A 20,727-nucleotide genomic window follows, 5' to 3' on the forward strand; every position below is an offset into this window, starting at 1 on the left:
TTATCTTTTTGTTTAACATTTGTGGGGGTTGGGATGGATTTGATTATTAACTCTTATTGCACACTGAAGGCGAATCTAAAACAAAGGCTTTGTTAGCGCTTCAAAGGCAAAACAGCAAATATTGTTTTTGGTTTTCAACGTGTACAGGTTGTTAAAGGATACCTATAAAATATTTTCACATGACCGTGGCCAGGGTTTTACTTGAGTGGAAGGTAGAAGAGAATGAGTTTTCCAACTGAGACAGGTCCTTGGCTGTAGTTTTCCTGGGGGAACGCCAGCCTGGAGTGATGTCTTCCGCAATCCTCTGGGTTGCCTGTAGCCTGTAGCACACGGTTGCACTGTGTGTGGGGTTTTTGAGTTTTGCCTACTAGAACAGATTCCCAAAGTTAGACTCTGTGATGTGTCCCCAGAGGGAGAGAAGGGGCAGTAAAATGTTCCTCCCGGGGACAGGAGGGGGTTTGGACAATGACGTAGTGTTGTGTGGCTGGTCATTTCTTTGATAGAGACCAGTAAAGGAAGTGTCACCTTTATAAGCCAACTGCCATGGGTGTGTCTCAGGCCACCCTGGCTGCAGAATGCCTGGGCTGCACAGATGCTTGTATCCCGTGTCCTTCCTTCCTTCCTTCCTCCTTTCCCTTTTCATTCTCTACTCTGCCCCCCCCCCCCGCCGCCCACCCCCAGTTTTCTTTGTCTTTCTGCCTTCCCTCCTTTGAATTTTTGTTAAATCCAACTCAGTAGTTGAAGCTGTAGAGAGCACAGGGCTAAGCTCTGGGGGTGATTTCGAGGTGGATTTTCTTGTGTCGAAAATAAAGTGACCGTTGTGTTCAATCAGTTAAACATGTGCCGATAGCCTTCTGTTTTCTAAGAAATCACTGGAAGATAAGACAAGAAAGCCAAAATGAGTTCAGACTGACGACTTAAAGAGGCAGTACTCCCTTGGAAACTGGCCCGTTTGGACCGATTTTCTCAAGTAAAGTCTCTGCTGATCAGCAGGAGGATGTGGGAGTGTGGACGTTTGAGCCATGCTCTGTCCTTTAGGAAAGCACAGGGCTGAGTCCTAGGCCCTTGCACCTGCTAAACTGGCCCCTTTGCCATGGACCTGAAATGGCTTGGCTCACCTCATGTCTCTGGTAAGACTGGCACACGGCGGCTTTTCCACCAGCCTGTGCTAGACGGAGGCTTGAGATAGATGATGTTGGTCACCCTTCAGCATCAGTTTGCGGTAACTGCATATTGTGAAAGAGAGTTCAGGCCTTGCGGTGGGGATCGTTTATTGTAGCCGCTGTGAAAGGGAAAGGGGGAACTACTTGGAGCGTGGAAAATAGAAGGTATGCTGTTACTTTCCAGCCCTGTGAAGTGGGATCTCACCCGCTAACTTGGGCTTCAGTTCCAAGGAGCTCATGCCAGCTGGCAGTTGTGTTCCATATCTCACCGATCCAGTGAGGGACAAAACCCAGAGTGCAGCCTGGATGCAGGGTGGCAACCACAGGTCACCGTACAGTGAGCTAGTGGAGGAGGGAGGGCGGAGGAAGTAGAAAAAGAGGAAGCACTTGAGATATTGGGTTTCCAGCCCTACAGGTGGCAGGTGACATGCGGGGTGGAGGGGGGGGGATCAACACGGCCTCTGTGGTCACCTTGTAGCCTCAGGTAAATAACATGGGCTGCAGTGAAGAGGCCTTGGAAAATTCCAGTTCATGGGATCTTTACTGGGAAAGAGAATGCCAGGAAGGAAAGTAATTTCTGTTTACCATATGCTCGGCTCACTTCTAACACAGAAAATCACTAGGGAAGTTCTTAAAAAGAGAAAAAGAAAACAACATGGCATCTGTGTGGTGGCAGCCTTTTAAAACCAAGAGACAAGAGACCTGGAAGGGAAGACAGCTCTTTTATACTGTGTGTGTGTTTGCATGTGCGTGTGTGCATGTGTGTGCGCGCGCGTGTGTGCGTGTGTGTGAACTTTAAAGCTTTCCACAGTGGTTTAATTTGAGCTTTTGTGTTTGTGCTGCCGACAGTCAGACAGGTAAATAGTCGATTGACTTGATCGGTAAAAGTACACAGTTTTAGGAATTGAAGTTCCATGCTTCGGGAAAAAGCAAGCTGCATCTTTTTCACTACGGTGGGTGATTTCTGATTCTCCCAAGCATGTATTGATACCGGCTTGGGCCTCAGTTCTAACCCCTTATTTTCTTGTCTTCTATATTGACACATTTCATTTAATTCCACGTGATGGCAAACAGCTGTTGAACTATTAATCTTTCTGCAGCAAAACTCAGAAAATACTATTTCAGATGGACTAGGCTAATGGATGCCTTCTTTCTAAAAAGTAAAATCAACAGAAATAAATTAATGAGTGGTCAGATGTGCATGTGCATTAAAATTTATGGAATGTGTTTTACATCTTACTGACGACACTTGACGCATAAGTGGAAATCAAACGTAGCCAGCTTTGCACTGCCTGAGTCTGTGTGTGGTAGCGTGTCTGTTGTCTAATTGTGCGGTTACTCACTCTTTATGCTTTTATTTCCCCAGTGGAAAAAAAGACACGTACGTTACATTGAGGATCAGCCAGTGTCTGGTTTTGCCTCCACTCACTTATGAACTATGCTTTTTAGGCAGCTGTGTGAACAACAGACAGACCTCATGCTTACCTGGAATTTGTTCCATTGGTTCAGATGCAACACTAGAGATAGCTAACTTTATTCAAAGTAGGCCTTTCAGCAGTTTTCTTTGGAAATTAAATTTTAATGAGGTCCAGTTGTTTGCCTTGCCTATATGATAGCAAATCTCATCTGCATTGCAAAGTCTAATACTATAGGCCCTTCTGCCAAACATGCAAAAATAGACCCAGCTCAATAGATAAACATATAAATTAGTTTAAAGCGCATGCATTGGAGTAAGTCTCCAGGAAAAGGGAGGGAGATAGGGGCCTTCTTGCTTTGAATTGAGTAGGGTCTGCCAAAGTTCACTTATTTTATATTTAAGATTTGATGAATTCTGGTCGTGTAGCTAAGTGGTCAAGTGCTTGCCTAGCATGTGAGGTACCTTGAGTGTTGTTCCTAGGACTGCAAATAAGAGTATAATTTTAGAAGTTTTGATTTTTGGGGACTGCCATTTCTTGTGTAGGAGATGCTGTGTGCCTTGAGTGGAGTGGGGGTACCTCCCAGGCTCCTGGTCTGCCTTAAACACTTGATGGCCGCTGCACTTTCTTATTGCTGTTCACTACGAAACAAGAAGGCGATCCTGAGTGGTCGCATCAGCGGGAAGGCACACGGTTTTCATTTTCAGTTTGAATTGTTTTGTGTGAAAACAAAAAAGGTTTGGGTACAAGTTGCAGGGCTGTCATTTTAAACCCCGTGCTAGGGTTTTCCCCCACCTAAAAGGTAAAGATTTATGGTGAAAACCTCCAATTTCCTCTTAACAGTAAACACGAGAATTCTGATTTCACTCACAACCTGCATCGTTTTTTCCAGTCAACATGGCAAGAATCTACATACCCCTTGATTGTGGAAATGTCAGAGGTTGGCATGAAAGTGCCACTTCCCAGCCCTAGTGAAGGGAGAAGCCTTGGCCTTTCCCATTCAGTGCTGACATCAGAGGGTGTGCGGGGCTGTGCTCCATTCCGTACTGTTCTGGGTAGTAGCAAAATGCTGTTAGCCAGCTAGTAACGCGATAGGCCCTCACCGTCTCATATTCTAGTATTTCTTCAGTGAGGTGGGATGAACCCTGCACCGTCACTACCACGGCCTAAATTAACAAGCTAATCTTTGCCTTTTTCACTTGGGCCATGTGCTGATTCCAGTTACTTGAACAGGAAGAGGCAGCGTCTGACATTTCTTACAAGGCACAGAGGAGTTTTGCTGAGGGGCGGTGGAGATGCGGAGGAGATGTGGGTTGAAATGTGTTCCTCGCTTCCTTTGTGTTTTGGGAAGCTTGGTTTCATTTGTTTATTTCATGTGACATGAACCATTTTTATCTAATGTAGTGGATCTGGTAGAGATAGATGCTAAGTGCTAAATATTCTGTGAGCAGCTTTCAACAGCAATTAACCCCTTGCCCCTCCCCAAGTAGAAAATGGTGCCTTTAAAAAAAGAAAATTATTTTGAAACGTTCAGAGTGACAGAAAGCATCATGTCTGCAAATGCAAGCTCACTTTCAAAGAGGAGAAAAATAAGCCCGATGCTTTAATGAAATTAGAAATGTTGTGGGCACGAACCAAACACACACACATATTCAAGTACCAGTCGGGTTTCCAGAAACAGAGAGGCCTGTGAGTCATGTATTCTACCACTTGAAAATGAATTATTAGATGGCGAGGCAAGAAAGAGTTCTTTGGAAAAGTCGGAAGTGTTCCGTCTTCACTTTCCCTGTCCCTGTGGGGTTTATGGTCTTAGAGTGAAGATCCCAGCCTTGTTTCTGTGAACTGAGAAATCTCCTGGATGTGCAGTTAAACTCCTGGTCCTTCGCTTGTGTGGATGCTGGACACTGTGAGATTCTGCTTGTCACTTGGGTTGTGATGGGCTGTTTCTGTTTTGTTTTCAGGGTGAGAAGTGACCTTTTGAGGTGACTATAACTGAAGATTGAATTACAGAAGCAAAAAAAAAATTAAGGTAAAAATCATATGTAATTGTTGGACTTGTAGCTAAAACTGTTTCAGCCTTTGGGGCCTGGGATTAAATCATTTCGTCTTCTGTTGACATGAGCGTGCATATAAACATGTGTATCCATGGACATGTGTGGCATGTGTATCCATGGACATGTGTGGCATGTGGGCAGAAGCCTTATTAAAGGTTTCCTTAAAGGAATAGCCTACCCATGTTCTTCATTTCCCCCAAATGATATCATACCTTATTCCCCAGTTTTTTGAAGGTGAACTTTAATTAATTCTTGCTTGTATGTTTTGCGGGCTTACAGCGAGAAAGGGATGTTCACATTAAAGTGGTGGTTCATAAAAGTAACCTGCCTCGGACATGAGGAGTGGGTGTCCGCGCTCTGTGCCACCGTGATGGCATCCTATTGATGCTCATCTGCTGCCTGCCTAATCACCTTTTTTCAGAAATTAATAGTCAGGAACCATAGCAACAGGCCACTCTGGTACCACTCCTTAGCAGTGTGGGGCACAGTCCTGAATGTCCACGCTGTGCTGTCTTATTTTCTTGACCTCGCTTGGAAATCAAATGAGTACTTGGCTCTAAAATTCAAAGTTTTCAGAAAGCCTAATGTGGTTTGATGAATGAAGGCCAACTTATATTTCCTGAAATTCATGTTTTTGAGGGAACAGATGAAATGCTCCCATTAAGTGGCCATGTATGCCAGGTGTTTGCATTCAGGAGCCCTCAGAGTTAAGCCCTTGACCTTCTAACAGAGTGAATTTGCAGGTTCTTTCAGTGTATGGAATTTAAGTTTATTTTTATGATGTCCATTTATTTATTTTTTAAGTCTATTGTACAAGTGTCTATTGTATTTTTAGTGAAGATCTCCCTGTGCCCCTTTTTCTTGAGTTAAACTAGCCTTTCCATCTCCGTTTTAATTCTGGCCTGTAGTAGTTCCATTTGATTTAGTAGGTGTGTATCCATTTAATAGTGAGTTGCTCTGTGGCCTTACTGAATCCTGTCTTTGCTTAGCTTTGCTATCTTGTTCGGTATGTTTGTAAGATAGAGACATTTTTGAACCTTGATAACATTAAGATCATTTGATCAGTTTTGTCTTAAGTCTTACATGGGGCCTTGGTTCTAGAGTGCATCATGGAGAGAGTAGGTTTGTTTTCGAGTTCTTTCTGGTATATTTGCTCTTGGGCCCTGTATTTCAGATTTGCCTCGTTTCATTATCTATGCTCTTTGGGGAAACACCAGGTTCATGTCCAGAGGTGTTTCATGTCTGCTCAGATATTCCAGACATCACTTGACGGGAGTGATGCTGATGAGCCTGTGGCCTTTTGTTGGCCACAGTGGGATGGGCTAAGGGAAGGCTTCCCTGGCCACAGTGGGATGGGCTAAGGGAAGGCTTCTCTGGCCTGAGGTTTAGTTTGGGGCTTCCTGCCAAGTACTGTCTAGTTAATGTTTCCTGTTTTGGGGTCATTCAGACCCCTGTCTCAGCCACTCCTCTTACTCTGAATGTTGTCACCTCTAGAAGAGATCTTAATCCAGGACACTCCTCTGGCTTTAATTTCTTTTTTTTTTTAAATATTTTTTTATGTTTTATTTAACTTTATCTTATGTGCATTGGTGTGAAGGTGTCAGATCCCCTGCAACTGGATCTTTAGACAGTTGTGAGCTGCCATGTGGGTGCTGGGAATTGAACCCACGTCCTCTGGAAGGACGTGGTTCTTAACCACTGAGCCATTTCTCCAGCCCCTCTCTGGCTTTAATTTCTTTTGTGCTGTTAGAAACACAGGAAAAGCTGAACATTGAGATTCGTCAAATCTCAGAAGAAAACTTGGTGGGGCGTGGTGGTGCATGCCTCTAATGCCAGGCTTGCTCTAATATAATTTTTCATTGACTAGATTTCTTGGGACTCAGTATAAGAATTTTTGCTTGGGGGCTAGAGAGATGGCTCAGAGGTTAGAATCACTGGTTGTTCTTCCAGAGGACTCAGGTTCAATTCCCAGCACCCACATGGCAGCTTACACTTGTCTGTAACTCATGTTCAAGTGTACCTTCATTCAGGCATATTTGCAAGCAAAGTACCAATGCACATAAAAGAAAAGAAAAGAAAATTATGCTTAATCTGTTTCTTTTTTTTTCTTTCATTTCTGCCTTTGTAAGCTTGGTTTTTGTTCCTTAAATGGAACCTTCACTTTTATTCTCAATAAACATTTTGTTATTTGACATTCTTTTGGTCCTACACTATCCACTCAATCTCTCTTTTGCCCCCCAAATTTACTTTTAGACAGGGTCAAATATCTTTTGAAGGCAAATTCACACATGTATGTATGTATGTATATGTGCTTGTGTGTGTGTCGCTTGTACAGCAAGAGAAAGAAGCATTTTGTGTGTCAACCTGATCTCTAAAATTTTATCGTTTTGTTATTTAATTCTGGATGAACTTGAGTTGATGAATGCATGTGCACGCATATGCACACACACCCATACTGTATGTACACAGATGCATATATATATATATATATATATATATATTTGATGTACGCTTGTATGTGCATATACTTCTGAGCGTTTGTTTGGAGTCTAGATGTCAACATGGGATACTTTTGTCAGTCACTCTCCCCTGATTTCCTGAGACAGCATCTCTCACTGAACCTGAAGCACCAATTGGACTGGACTGTCTGGGCCCTGAGCCTCAGGGCTCCTCCTCTGGGTGACCCCAGTGTGCTGGGGTTACAGGCTTATACCACTACACCCAGATAATTGTCTTCAAATGTAAGACATCCCTATGCTTCATGGTTTATGTGGCGCTTCTGATTCTTTTTAAATGATCAGTTTACTTGTGAGAAAGTTAAAAAAAAAAAAACTTCAAGTAAAGTACAATTATAGTTATTTTTCACCTTCCCCATTTTGAGATTTTTTTTTAAATGTTAAATGAAGGTGCTACGGTACATGTTCACAGTTTGCATCCATTATACCTTGCATAGTATGGATGATTTCTTAGAGGTTTAAAATGCTTTTCAGCTAATTGAAATGTGTTCGTCCCTCGTTCTTTTAGAAGTGTGTATTTGTGTGACTCAAGCGTTTCCTTAGCAGCAGCACCGTCTAAGGTGCTCCACTCAAATGATCTTTGGGGGTATTTTTGTTTCCATTGTCACTTTATTGCAAGATGGCATAATTCATCACAAATGTTGACTGCACCTCGGTAATTTTAGTTGGACAACAGGTTGCTACAAACTACTTTTCCAAATATTAAACAACTCCAATAGCCGACTGAGGAGCAGAAATGTCTGAGTGGGCAGCCGTGGATAACCAGACGTGAGGGTGGAGGCCTGTCATGCCAGCTCTAGGTGAATAAAGACAACGAGATCAGCAGCAGTACAAGGCCATCTTTGCCAACATAACATGTCTGAGACCAGTTTGGGCTACATGAGACCTTGATTTAAAAAATATATATATACACACACGCACACACATATAAGAAAAAGCAGAAGAAAACATTCGGCATTTAAATTGTGCCTATGAATTTGCGAACCTACTGTGGACTCTGCTGCAAAGTCTTTCCTGCATTGCTGGATGACTCCATTGGCCAAAATATGATCGACTACCCCCCCCCCCCCAGCTAGCCATTGGCCTCCTCTTTGTATAGATACACCACACACCTGGGTCTGGTTGTAATGATTAGGCTGCAGTCTCTGCTGCTGCAGTTAGTGTTTGAAACCGAATGTTCCTTGACTTGGGTCATGTAGAATCCAGCTAGTCTGTTTGCCCAGGGAGGCTTTTGTTTCCTCTCTCTCTGCCCCTGGGGCTCTCTCCTTATCTGTGTACCTGAAGCTAAGCTGTGTGCTTGTGTGCCACAACATGGGGAAGCCAAAACTACTCCATTTTCTTTGAAGCGAAAGTTAAAGATTGCTCACATGACACCTCTTGACCTGTAATTGGTGAGATTAGGGAAGGGCGCCACGGAGTTTCAAGGGCTGCTGGGAAATGTTTTTGAGTGAAGAGAGACTGGAAAAGACTGAGGAGCAAATATAAGAGGTCAGACCATCCATAACTTCTTTATGGAGGGAATTACTCCAATCCAGTCCTCTCTCTCTTCGTCTCCTGCTGTCCTTCTGTTCCTCCCTACCTCCTCCCTCCTTCCCTCCCTCCCTCCCTCCCTAACTCACAATCATTTGTGCATGTAGGTGTACTTGTGCACACACCTTAATTGTTAGCACAGATCTTTACTGTACATAGTTCTTTACTGTACCCTCAGAGTGTAGTTCCACCTGAGAAGGATGTAGTCGCTGTCTTCTCAGAGTTTATGTTACAGACAGAAGACAGACTCAACTGCTAATAATGACTGTAGAAAGGCTAGCTATGGCTGCTGTTTGAAAGTGACCCAGAGCAAGGGCCAGAAGGTGCCCAGTGGTGTGTTTCAGCCCAGCGCAGAAGTGTGAGATTGACTTTCTTGTACTCTGCACAACAATGCTGTTGTGAGTTATTAGGCAGCTCAGTGTTTTATATTCAGACTTCTGGAATTTATAATCAACACATACTTTTATTCGCTCGTTTAAAGAATGTTTGCTGTGCGGGTGCTTTGGGTCTTCAGACTGGTTGCTGTCTACCACCTTACACCACGTATCATTTTGTCAACCAAGAAGGAAATCTTTGCTTCAGGTGGCAGCCTTTCCCTATTTTGCCCTCTTTTTAACCTATTGACAGCCATTGCTCTTCCTTCTGTCCTGATAGCTTTGCTTGTTTTAGGTGTGAATGGAATCCTGTAGTCTATGCTGCTTGGAGACTGACTTCTTTCTTGGAGTACAGTCATGTTAAAGATTGTCCAAGGTGCCAGGCAGTGGTGGTGCACACCTTTAATCTCAGCACTCGGGTGGCAGGGCAGGTGGACTTCTGTGCATTTGAGGCCAGTCTGGTCGACAGAGTGAGTTCCAGGACAGGCTCCAAAACTCTCAGCAGTTAAACTTCTAAATTTTATTCTCGGTTTTCAAACTCAGCTGCTTTTGTTTGTTTGCTTGTTTTTGAGTTAGGGCCTCACTTTGTAGTTCAGGCTGTCCTGGAACTCACTGTGTGGCACAGGCTGGTTTCTAACTTAGGAGCCTCCTGCCTCTGCCTTCTTCGGCAAATCCTGCTAGCAGTGGGGGCTCCTACAACTGGCTTGGCCATTCTTCAGCACTATTGCCATGACCCTAAACTAACTTCCTGTATAAACAAGAACTGCCTCCTCTTTTGCTAAGAAAACATGATTAAATATATTGATTTTTCAGGGAAACACGCTTGGTGGAATTGGTTTTCTGCAGAGATCATTTGTTCAAATGTACATAAGAACATATTTCATAGTAAAGACAGTATTTGTAGCAATGTGCAAGTGGCTATATTTTACATAGTGAATAAAAAATAGAAGGAGGGCATGGCTGGAGTGATGCCTGAGTTTAAGAACACTTGCTATGCTTCTAGAGGACCAAGGTTCAATTCCCAGCACCCACATAGCAGCTTACAACCATCTGCAACTCCAGTTCCAGTGAATCCAACACTCTCTTCTGGCCTCATTTGGCATATGGTGCAAAAACCTACATGCAGTCAAAACAACCATACACATTAAACAAAAGCAGGAAAGGAATATATACATACTCCCCCCACCCACCCTTTGTGGTATTGAAGATTAAACCCAGAGCCTCACACATGCTAAGCAAGAGTTTTCATTCTGAACTATTTCCACAACACCAGACACACCTTTAAAATGGTGTTTTCGGTGTCCCATCTCCCGAAGGCTCACATTTTTTAACAACTCACCCCATACATCCTAGAAGTCCTCATGTGAGGTGGTAGCTGGTCAACTTAATGGCAGTGTAGTAAATCTCACTTTTCTTGCATGATGCGGAACCTTCAGGAAGGAATACAGCCAGTAATTATGTAGAGATGCAGCGGGGGAGGAGCTAGTTAGATTAGGAATGTGGGGGGGGGACCTGAGTTGGATCCCCAGAAACCACATGAAAGATTGAACAAACATATACCATGGGGATGGTGGCACAGGCTTGGAATCAAGAGCCGAGGAATAGACCCTGATTCTCTGAGCACTGGCCAGCTGACCCATCATATTTAGCAAGCAATGAGAGCCACCATCTTAAGAGGAATGACATACAGGTTGTTCTCTAAACTTCACACGTGTGCACCCAGACAGAAACACACAGCCAAACACACATGTGTACACAAAAAAGTCAAAAAAGGAATAGTGCATGCATGGGAACCTTGTTCCTACTCTCCCTCAGTTCTCAGTGGAGCCACGATGGAGTGGCTAGAACCATCCTTCACACGTTTATACTTGTCCTGAAGATTCCTGCTTTGGAGCTGATGTTTGTGGTATCTTTCTAAAGGATGCCTCATGATTGAGACTTTGTAAAAATGAAATGAAGCTTAATCATTTGCCTGTTCTCTGCCCCTGATATGAACTATTACACTTCCGAGGCCTTTGGATAGAGGGTAATGAATGGTGTGGGGGGGGAGTGTGTGAAAAAGCTCCTCAATTTTTCTGCTCTATTCAAACCCAGTCTTTTTGAAGTGTGAAAATCCTGCAGCTTCCCCCTTGAATTTTGTGTATTAGTCCATAGGTAGCATATAATTAAAGGTAATTACATGTTTTGTTAATTACCTGACAGTGTGATAAGTTACATAAAATGACTCTTAATTAAAAAAGCAAACCGGCATCACCGGGTGGACGGATTATTTCCGTCTACTGGTTCATGCAGTACTTGGACTAGCCCTCCTTGCCTGTCAGCCGCCTGTTCACTGAGACTGCCAGGCAGTTGCTGGAGGTCAGAGGAAGTGTCCTGAGAGCCATTCATTACAGGTTGCGCAACTCGGAAGTTTAGAACATTGGTTTTCAGAGTAGGAGTTGGGACCAATTTGTGAATTAGGCAATCATTTTAGTGGATTATAGTCAAGACTGATGTGGGTGGTGTGTGTGTGTGTGTGTGTGTGTGTGTGTGTGTGTGTGTGTATGTGTGTAGTTCAGGTGCTGGCCCTGGCACCTTGTTTTAGACAGGCTTCTAGGTGTTCTCTTTTCTGCCTCGCCTCTGGCCATGAGTGCTAGAATTGCAGATGTGTGCATCTGACTTTACATGTGTTCTAGAGATCTGAACTCGGTTCCTCACACTTTCCTGGGAATCACTTCACCCACTGAGCCCCTCTCCAGCCCCCAAGCCTGTTTTTAAGTAGCCTCATTTTCTGAAGTGTGCTTCACATTAGAAATGCATACTACGAGGCTTGTTAAACTTAGTTTCTGTAATGGAAATTAATCCAGTCTGCAAGTTCCATTGATTCATTTGCTTGTCTGTTCACCACATCTTTATTAAATGTCTTCTCTGCGCCAGGCATTGTGCTAGGCCTCCCCAGTCCAGTATGAAAGCCACTCTCTACTTGTGGTTGTTGAACACTTGTCTTATGGTTAACCAGAACTTACATGTGGTACGGGTATCACTCCATAAAATATTTCAAGGCTCTCATATTGAAAAAGTATGAAAACTGTTCATGCTTTTCATTATTGATGGCATATTAAAATAGTCAGTTTGGATCCATTGGCCTCAATGAAAGGACTAAATTTTGTTTCAGCTGGGCTTTTACTTACAGTGGGTAAGTAGTATTAGTTCCAGCGACTTATGTGGCATGCCTGGTATTCCCATTGGGTGGCAGTGATGGTGTTAGTGGGGATACAGAAGTGAGCAGCAGTGACCAAGTCCCCTGCCCATTGCTCTGGGGAGTGTGTCTAGGCAGGCAGACATCATGAGAGTGTGCTGATTATAGTAGAACCTGGTGAGAGGGGTCAGGTGCCAGAGGGGAAGGCTACAACTCCAGATAGGTAGTCCTTGGAAGTCTCACTGTGGAGCGGACACATCTGAGCATGCGCTGAGAGAGCTGTCTTGCTGGTGGCAGCACACAAGAGGGTGATGGGGCATAAGGTCAAGAAGAAACATAACTTACTGTATCCTTATAAAAATGAGATCCTTGGAAGGGCTACAAAAGAATGCATGCTTTAAGTGTTTCACTCAAAAACCCTGACTTGAAAATAGCCTGTGGGTGAAGGGGGCCATAGAAGGGAGGCCATTTAAGGAGGGTATCTGTGAAGCTCCGTGAGGTAGAATGAAGACTAGGTGATTTAGACTGCCAGTGGCCACAGTGCCTGGTGAGACCCCGTTGCTGTTGGAGTTTATTTAAGGTAAGCTGGAGACTTTTCTAGTGGAGACATGGTATTTTGTCAAAAGGGACTCAAAGACTTTCTTCCTGTGTGGTAGGGTGTCACTAAGAGAATTCACTGATGGGATGCTCTGTAGGAAAACAGAGACAGGAGTCAGGTGGAAGGCTGGAAGTTTTACTCTGAGCTGTTTCTAATTGGATGGAATTGTCATTGTCTGGAGGAGGGACACCAGTGAGCTGGCCCAGTGTAGGTGGTGAAGGGAGGGGGCCCAACAGGGCAGTGGCGAACATGGGTTTTGCAGCTGTTCATTGTCACTCAGATGAGATCCCCATGAGCCTTTGGATATGTAGTTCCAAAAATATTCTAGCTAGTGGCTATCAGCGTAGGATTTACAGGTATCTAAGAGATATGTCAGACACAAAACTTCATGCGCGCACCAAGGTAGTGCTGCTTAGACACAAATTAGAAAGGCCCCCGAGCCTGTGTTAGAAAGTTTATCAAGGACATTGAGGAATGAAGGTCAAACATAGAGGAAGGGCTAGGATAGCAGCTTACTCGTGAAGTACTTGTCACAGTGTGTGGATCTGAGGCTTATGCTCAGATCCATGTAGAAAGCCAAGCGTAGTGAGGTATATTGTAATTCCAGTACTGGGACAGGGGACATAGACATAGAATCCTGGGGCTTACTAGCCAGCCTCCTGAGCCCATCCAACAAGTTCCAAGCCAGCAACAGACTCTATCTTAGAAAACAAAGTGATCAGCACCCTAGGAACCAACAGCTGAGGTTGTCCTCCCGTTTCCACACATGTGCACACACATATAGATTTGCACACATGAATACGTGGACACACACACATACACACACACACACACACAGGAGAAATGTTGAGATTGTGGTGAATGATAAAATCATTGGGGTGTTTTGAAGGTTGTCAGCCATGTCACACAGTGTTAAGAGGTCAAAGAGATGGTAGCAGAGACCTGGCCATTATGTGTATCTATATGAGAGTTAGTTATGATCTCAAGATAGTAAAATGTATTTGAGTTTTAATTTGGTAATTTGTTCTGGTTTTACCTAATGACTTGTTAGATGATCACGTGGTTTAGGTGTAAAATGTCCCCAAGCCCTTGTGTGCTGAGTGTTTTGATTCTCAGCTGTTTCTGTTGAGAAAAGATGGAACCTGATTGGTCACTTTTGAAGTGGGATCTGGATGGAGGAAGACAATTGGGGGTACTCTTCTAGTCTCTCTTACTCTTGGCTTCCTGTTCACCATAATGTAAAGAACTTCTCAACTAGATGCTTCTGCCACTATATTATTCTGCTTTGTATCATGCTGGAAACAGAACCAGTGAGCCACAGGCTGAGCCCTCTGAGACAGCAGGCCACAGGCTGAGCCCTCTGAGACAGCAGGCCACAGGCTGAGCCCTCTGAGACAGCAGGCCACGGGCTGAGCCCTCTGAGACAGCGGGCCACGGGCTGAGCCCTCTGAGACAGCGGGCCAAGATACCTTTTCCTTCCTTTCAGTTCTTTCGCTCACGCATTTTGTCACAGCAAGAAAAAGCTAACTCAGCTGTTTTTTGTTTTTTGGGTTTTTTTCCCCTTAATACCTTTCTACTCCTCTCTTTGTTAGGGTCACACATTTATCCCCAATCTTTGCAGCCTCACTTCTGTGATGTCTGTGTCATAGTTCAACCAGTGATGAAGGAACAGCGCAATCTTACGGTTTGTTACCCCTTTCCAAACACCCTTTAACTCAGTGGCGTAGAAATCAGGTCTGCACTTGGTCTCTGTATAGAGCACACTGTTTTATTATTCTAAATTGTGCTGTAGCTTGGTGTGGTTAACATACTCTCTAGATTAGTAAGGAACTAGTTTGAACCTGAGCCACAAGTCAGTCTGTCACCCTTACCTTCTACTAATACGGGTAGTCTTTGATGGGTGCATCAGTCTTTCAAGTTAACTGTGCACATCAAAGGTCTCTTTTTCTCAAAAATCATGAAACGCAGTTGATCATGTTCCCAGTTCCCAAGCCAGCCTCTCGTCCTCAAGCAATAGGCAATGGGTAGCAAAGAGGAAAAGCGGTGCACGTAGATGTATTGGAGGACTAAGCGCCGGTAAGCGCTACTGGAGGAGGAGGAACAGTCCATCTCTGTGGGTAATTTTGAATAAAATGCTTATTTTCCATTACATTATAACATTATAAGATAACTATAAAAACAAAAAATATGGGATGAAAAAATATCCCTGGCAACATTGCCAAACAGTTTGTCACTTCTCTGTGCCTCACCATTGGTTTTGATAAGGAGATCTGGCCTGTACATTTGTGCCCTGTGCTCTGTTTTTCAGCCCCCACACCTGTACCTGAGCTTTACGGTTGTCATGGTGTCACTCGCTGCTAAGTCCTTTCCTCCTGCTACCCTGGCCTTTTCATCACATCCTTTTCAGTTCATTGTGAATGCTGGTGTCTCTATGTTGGGTATTGTGAGAGAATATAATTTGTGTTTTTTAAATTTTTTTTTAAGTTTTGTTGCAATTTATTTATTTTTATTTCATATGTATTGGTGTTTTGCCTGTCTGTCTGTCTGTCTGTCTGTATGTATGTATGTATGTATGAGGGTTTCAGATCCCCTGGAACTGGAGTTACAGACAGTTATGAGCTGCCATGTGGGTGCTGGGAATTGAACCTGGGTCCTCTGGAAGAGCAGCTGGTGCTCTTAACCGCTGAGCTGTATCTCCAGCATGAGAATATAATTAGTTTTAAAATGTTGCGGAAGGCTCATGGAGGTGTCTTAGTGAGTAATGATGCTTGCTGCCAAACTTGAGAACCCGAGTTCAGTTTCAGTTTCCAGGTGGGAGGAGAGCCCTGGCTCCAGCACGGTGTGGTCAGACCTGTGCACTCAGGCTGCAGCTTGCACCCTCTCTGTCCCTAAGGAAGTAAATGTAAAAAGAAGAATTAAACGTTGTTGAAAGCTTCCATTTCCCATTAGTTTCTCCTCAAAGGATTTATTAATTTGACGCACATCACACCATTCCATGGAACTGAGAGCATGTACTTTGCATATAGTGTAGTTGGCATGAATTTGGCGCATGAAGTTTTTAAACATTAAGTTGTGAGGCATATTTCTTCTCTTGTCTGAAGTCACCCTTCAGACCTGATTTCAGCATCCAGAGTGGGGACTGTGGCTCCTTCCATGGACCAGCCATTCACCCTCCCTTAGGATCCTTCTTCTTAGGATCCTAATGGAAGTCACCCCATCACTTCACCCCCATCCCACTTTCAATACCCGCCAAGTCATTCATTTAGTTTGTTTCTGGCTACACCTTCAAGGGTCCCTCCCCGTGGTTGAGTTTCATGGAGGCTGCTCTGGAAAATTCAAGAGTCCTGTCAGCTCCCAGAACACAGACTTCGAGGTTTTCTTGCTTGCTACTTCTCGGAGGCACAGTCATTAGTGAATTAGGTGCCTGTGAGGCTTACTGTAGTTGAAGCTAAGCCACATCCTGGAGGAAAACTCCTCTTCCTCTGTGCTGGTCCCATCTGTCACCCCTTCAGGTGACCCTGCATGAAGTGTTGTGGGCCCCGTAGACTCAGAGAGGACCCAGGAACATTGGGGGTTCCCAGTCTGACTGATGACAGAGGATGACGGAAAGGAAAACGCACATCCAGGGTTTACACCGGCAGCCATCCTGCTGGGGGCACTTTCTGAGTCTACCTTTTCCTATAATGCTAGGATGCCAAAATAAATGGAAATAGTAGGGTTTTTGACTATCTGATAATGAACTGGAAACCTAAGCATTTTTTCTAAGTGGCTATATCTTTTCTTGAATCAATTCCCAATGTTCTTTTTTTAAATAAGCGTTTAAAAAACATCAATATGCAAAAGCAGCTAGAAATGTTTATTTCACAAAATGTCCATTTTTTTTACCTCCCTTCTCTTTGATGCCAATGCCCCTTCTTTCTCCATTTCTGTCCCTTTCCTTCCTCCTTCAGTTGTGCTTTGAAACATGTTGGGCAGAGTGTATGAGGTTAGAATATTCCTGCTTGCTGACAGCTATGGTGTTTCTTTGTTTCTTGTATTTTTGTTTTGAGTAGTTGAGTTTCTCTCAGCAGGAGGACATTGATGGAGACCCCACCTTGCCTGTGCTGTATGATCGGCTCTTTCTGTGAGCTGCATTTGCCATTTGGAAAGGTTGGAGCCGTGAAAGCATGGGGATGGGCGATATGTTTTATAGGACATATACCAGGCAGGTCAGACGTACATGCTTTCAAATCCTATCCTGGTTCTAGAATGGGGCTGGTATTCCTTGTTGCCTCTTCTAATATTTTTTTTTTTGCCAGTTAAATGCTTAGTTATGTAGGATTATGACCCAAAGAACCATATTTCATTAAATTGTTTCCATCATTATATTATATGTGCATTGTGTATGCAAACCAGGGTGTTTTTTAGGAACCTGACTTGTTTCTAAAATGAGAACAAGCTTTGAAAGGATTATCTCATTTTTTTTAAAGATTTATTTATTTATTATGTATACAACATTCTGCCTCCATGTATACCCACATGCTAGAAGAGGGCACCAGATCTCATTATAGGTGGCTGTGAGCCACCATGTGGGTACTGGGAATTGAACTCAGGACCTCTGGAAGAGCTGCTAGTGCTCTTAACCACTGAGCTATCTCTCCAGCCCCGGATTATCTCATTTTTACCTGCACGTGTGAGTGCAGGTGTCTAAGGGGGCCTGAGAAGACCAGAGGATCCCTTGAACCTGGAATAAAGGCTTGTGAAGGCATCTAATTTAAGTGCTATCAACAGATTTCAGGTCTTCTGAACAAGTAGAAATCAGTTTTTTTTTTAAATAATTTATTCTTATTTTATTTGCATTGGTGTTTAGCCTGCATGTATGTCTGTGTGAGGAAGTCAGTTTTAATGACTGGGCCATCTCGCCAGCTCTGAGAATATTTTTTAAATATTTTGATGTGTGTATGTGTGTGTGCGTGTGCGTGTGCGTGCGTGTGTGTGTGTGTGTGTGTGTGTGTGCATGTGTGTGTACAGGTACCCCCCCATAGATCTCCTGGAGCTGGAGTTACAGTAAGTTGGGAATTCTTCAGTGTGAGTTCTGGGAACCAAGCTACCAAGCTCTTGTCCTCAACTAGAGCAGCAAGTAATTGTTAACTGTTGAGCCTCCATGGTAGGAATTTTAAACGGTAGGAAAATAGACCAAATATAAAGTACAACTAATCTAAAATCCTGGCACTGAGCTTAACACACACAGAGTGCACGCAGAGAGAGACAGACATTTCCTTCTACGGTGACTCTGGATACATATGTATTTAACAAAAGTACAGCATATAGAATTTTATATGCATTTAAAAATGTGTTATAACGTAGATAAAACTTCCCTTTATCATAGAATTTGGTGACTTTTTGTTTGTGCTTTTATTTGGTGACCTAGGGATCCAACTGAGGGACTCGCATGCTAGACAAGAGCTTTGCCTCTGAGCTGCATCTCCACCCCAGAGTATTCTGTACGGCCTTTGGCTTGCATCATACCATGCCACTGTTGTGGGTGGATTAACAGGTCACTCATTGTCTTGTCTGGAGGCTGTGTCTAGGTTTTGTGCTATCTGTCACCATAGATCCATTGGGCATAGCTGCTTCTCAAGTTTTTTTCTTTGGCGTAGGGATCGCTCTAAGGAAAGTTATGGAATTTCTGATATCTCCTCACATCCCACCATCATGCCTCTCATAAAACACCAGTTTGCATTTGCTGTCAGTACTGGTTCAAATGTTTATTTCCCTGCAGCTTTGCCCGTAGTGGGTCAGCATTTTTTTTGTGTGTGTGTGTGTCATTTCCGATGTCAAACAATGTATTAGTTATTGTTGTTGTTGCTGTTGTTGTCCTTTACTTGTTGGAGGTCAACACTGACGTGAAGTCCAGAAGTTTGACTTGTTTCTTTGGGCTGTTTGTGTTTTCTGATTTGTTCACAGTGTTTGGGAAAGCCAGGGTTAGAGAGGGTGGACAGGTAGAGGGAGCCAGGGTGCTGGAATAAGGAAGGGACATCACAGTGGGTGGGTGGTTACTACACCAGTGTCTCTATCTCAGGATTTATACAGGGTCTTAAACTTTAAATTTCTTCTTTTGTTTACCGAATCCTCTTTGAGTATCTGCTTGTTCTGCATTGCACTTTAAATGCCAGCAATATGTCAGTGAACCAAGTAGACAAATTAATAAGTGTTATTAATTAAAACAAATCCCAACTCTTGGGAGAATGGGTGGGTGCATCAGCCTCATTGTTTTGTTGAGGACAAGTTGACCAGTTTCCAGGAAGATTCTAGCAATGAGATAGCAAGCCATCACTAGTTCTGCTCTCTTTGGCTTATCCTCAGCAATTGGCGCTAAGGCACTGTTCCTCCAGACCTAGCATCCTTAAAACCCACTGACGGCTGCTTCCCTTTGCCCTGGGTTCTGTAGTGGAGACTCTGCAAGTTTCTCCTTCAGTCCTTTCTCCACAGAGCGACTTTTCTTCTGCTCTGGGGCCCCAGAGGCCCGAATGAAGCTGGCCAGGTACATTAAAGCCATCACACCCTGGGGACAGACCTGGGTGCTTCAGAGAGCATCTTCATTCCCAAGCATTAGGTGGGGTACCATTCAAGGTTGAGCTATATAGAGATGCACCGAGGGTTCTGCGCTGTCTCTGGTGTCTGTTGTGTTGAGAGTGCAGATTCTATCAGCTGTCTCTAACCCAGTCCTGGATGGCAGATTACAGAGGAAGGAAAGTGCAATAGCTAAGCACACTTCTTTTCTCAGGCCTGCTCTGACTTTCCGTGAGCTGAGCACTGTTGGAGGAAAGGCCAAAGCTAGGATCCAGGATTAGGGTCACAGGCCCAGTGGCCAGGGTCACACTCTGCCTTAGGGTCACAGGCCCAGTGGTCACACTCAGTTTTCTCCCTCTATTTCTCCATTCCCAGAAATTCACTTGAAAGTCCTATTTCTGCCTGTGAACTTCTCTGGTTCCTTCCTTCATAGCTGCTTCAGAACAGGGCTGGTTTTTAATGGAAATTTAATCATTTTTAGGTGCCAGTATGCGGGCCATGGAGCTGGTTCTGTTCAGTCTGTAAGTCTTGGCAGGCTGTGAACTAAGCCTGTAGAGGCCAGTTCTTAGGTGTGGTGGCAGGGTAACACATTTGGTCACCAGTTTCCCTACTGTGAATTGAGCGACGCTCCTTACAGGGATACTGTGAAGTTCTACAGTGAGTCTTGTGTTGTTGCTTAAGAGTTTGGGGTTCAGAATCTTGGCTTGGGGATTCAATCCTACTGTTTAGCTTTGTGGCCTTCTAAGTTAAAATGGTTTTTTGTCCTGTGTTAAAACAGTTGGGTCAAAACTGGTTCTTCCTTTATGGAGAGTTGGGAGAGGCGCTGGATTTCCTACATGCCAAGTTTTTTAGAGTATCCTACCATTTCCAGTAACGACCTGGTAAATGCTGGCTCCTAGGTAAGTTATCAAGGAGGCTCATCACCTTTACCATTAAATACAATTTCGTGATGCTGATTTTTTATTTTACATGCCATAGCTTATTAAAGAAAGACTGCTAGAAACAGAGGGGAAACACATCCAGACCTTTTGTTCCCTGCCCCAAATATGGGGGGAAAGTTAAAATCCTCAGTAGATTTCCAAAGACTGATACTAAAATTTGAAATCACCTTCCTTCTCCTGCCCTCAGCTCCCTTCAAGGAGGATGGTGCAGGGCCACTCTGAAGGACCCAGCTGCCCTGTCTTTATAAACTTGAGTCAGATGTTAGGGACATTACAGTCTTATTTTGAGGATGAAGACCATGCAGGGCCTTACCACTGGCGCCTTGGAACTCCTGAATTCAGACAGGAATTGCTGAGTTTGCAAGATCTCTAAATTCTGAAATTTTGTTTGCAAAAAGGCTTTCTG

The 20,727-nt window shown here is 43.8% G+C and overlaps 1 protein-coding gene across 7 annotated transcripts in view; it reads left to right on the plus strand.

The window, feature by feature from the left end:
• Positions 1-20,727, plus strand: part of Foxp1 (forkhead box P1) — a 608,309-nt gene that overhangs the window by 266,061 nt on the left and 321,521 nt on the right. For all 7 annotated transcript variants that reach the window (XM_087904462.1, XM_087904472.1, XM_087904468.1 and 4 more), the window contains one exon: positions 4,540-4,607. The gene's annotated coding sequence lies outside the window, so the exon portion shown is untranslated. The remainder of the gene's footprint in view (positions 1-4,539; positions 4,608-20,727) is intronic.

Source organism: Myodes glareolus, chromosome 3, assembly GCF_982192425.1.
Source record: "Myodes glareolus chromosome 3, mMyoGla1.1, whole genome shotgun sequence".
Classification (NCBI taxonomy): domain Eukaryota; kingdom Metazoa; phylum Chordata; class Mammalia; order Rodentia; family Cricetidae; genus Myodes; species Myodes glareolus.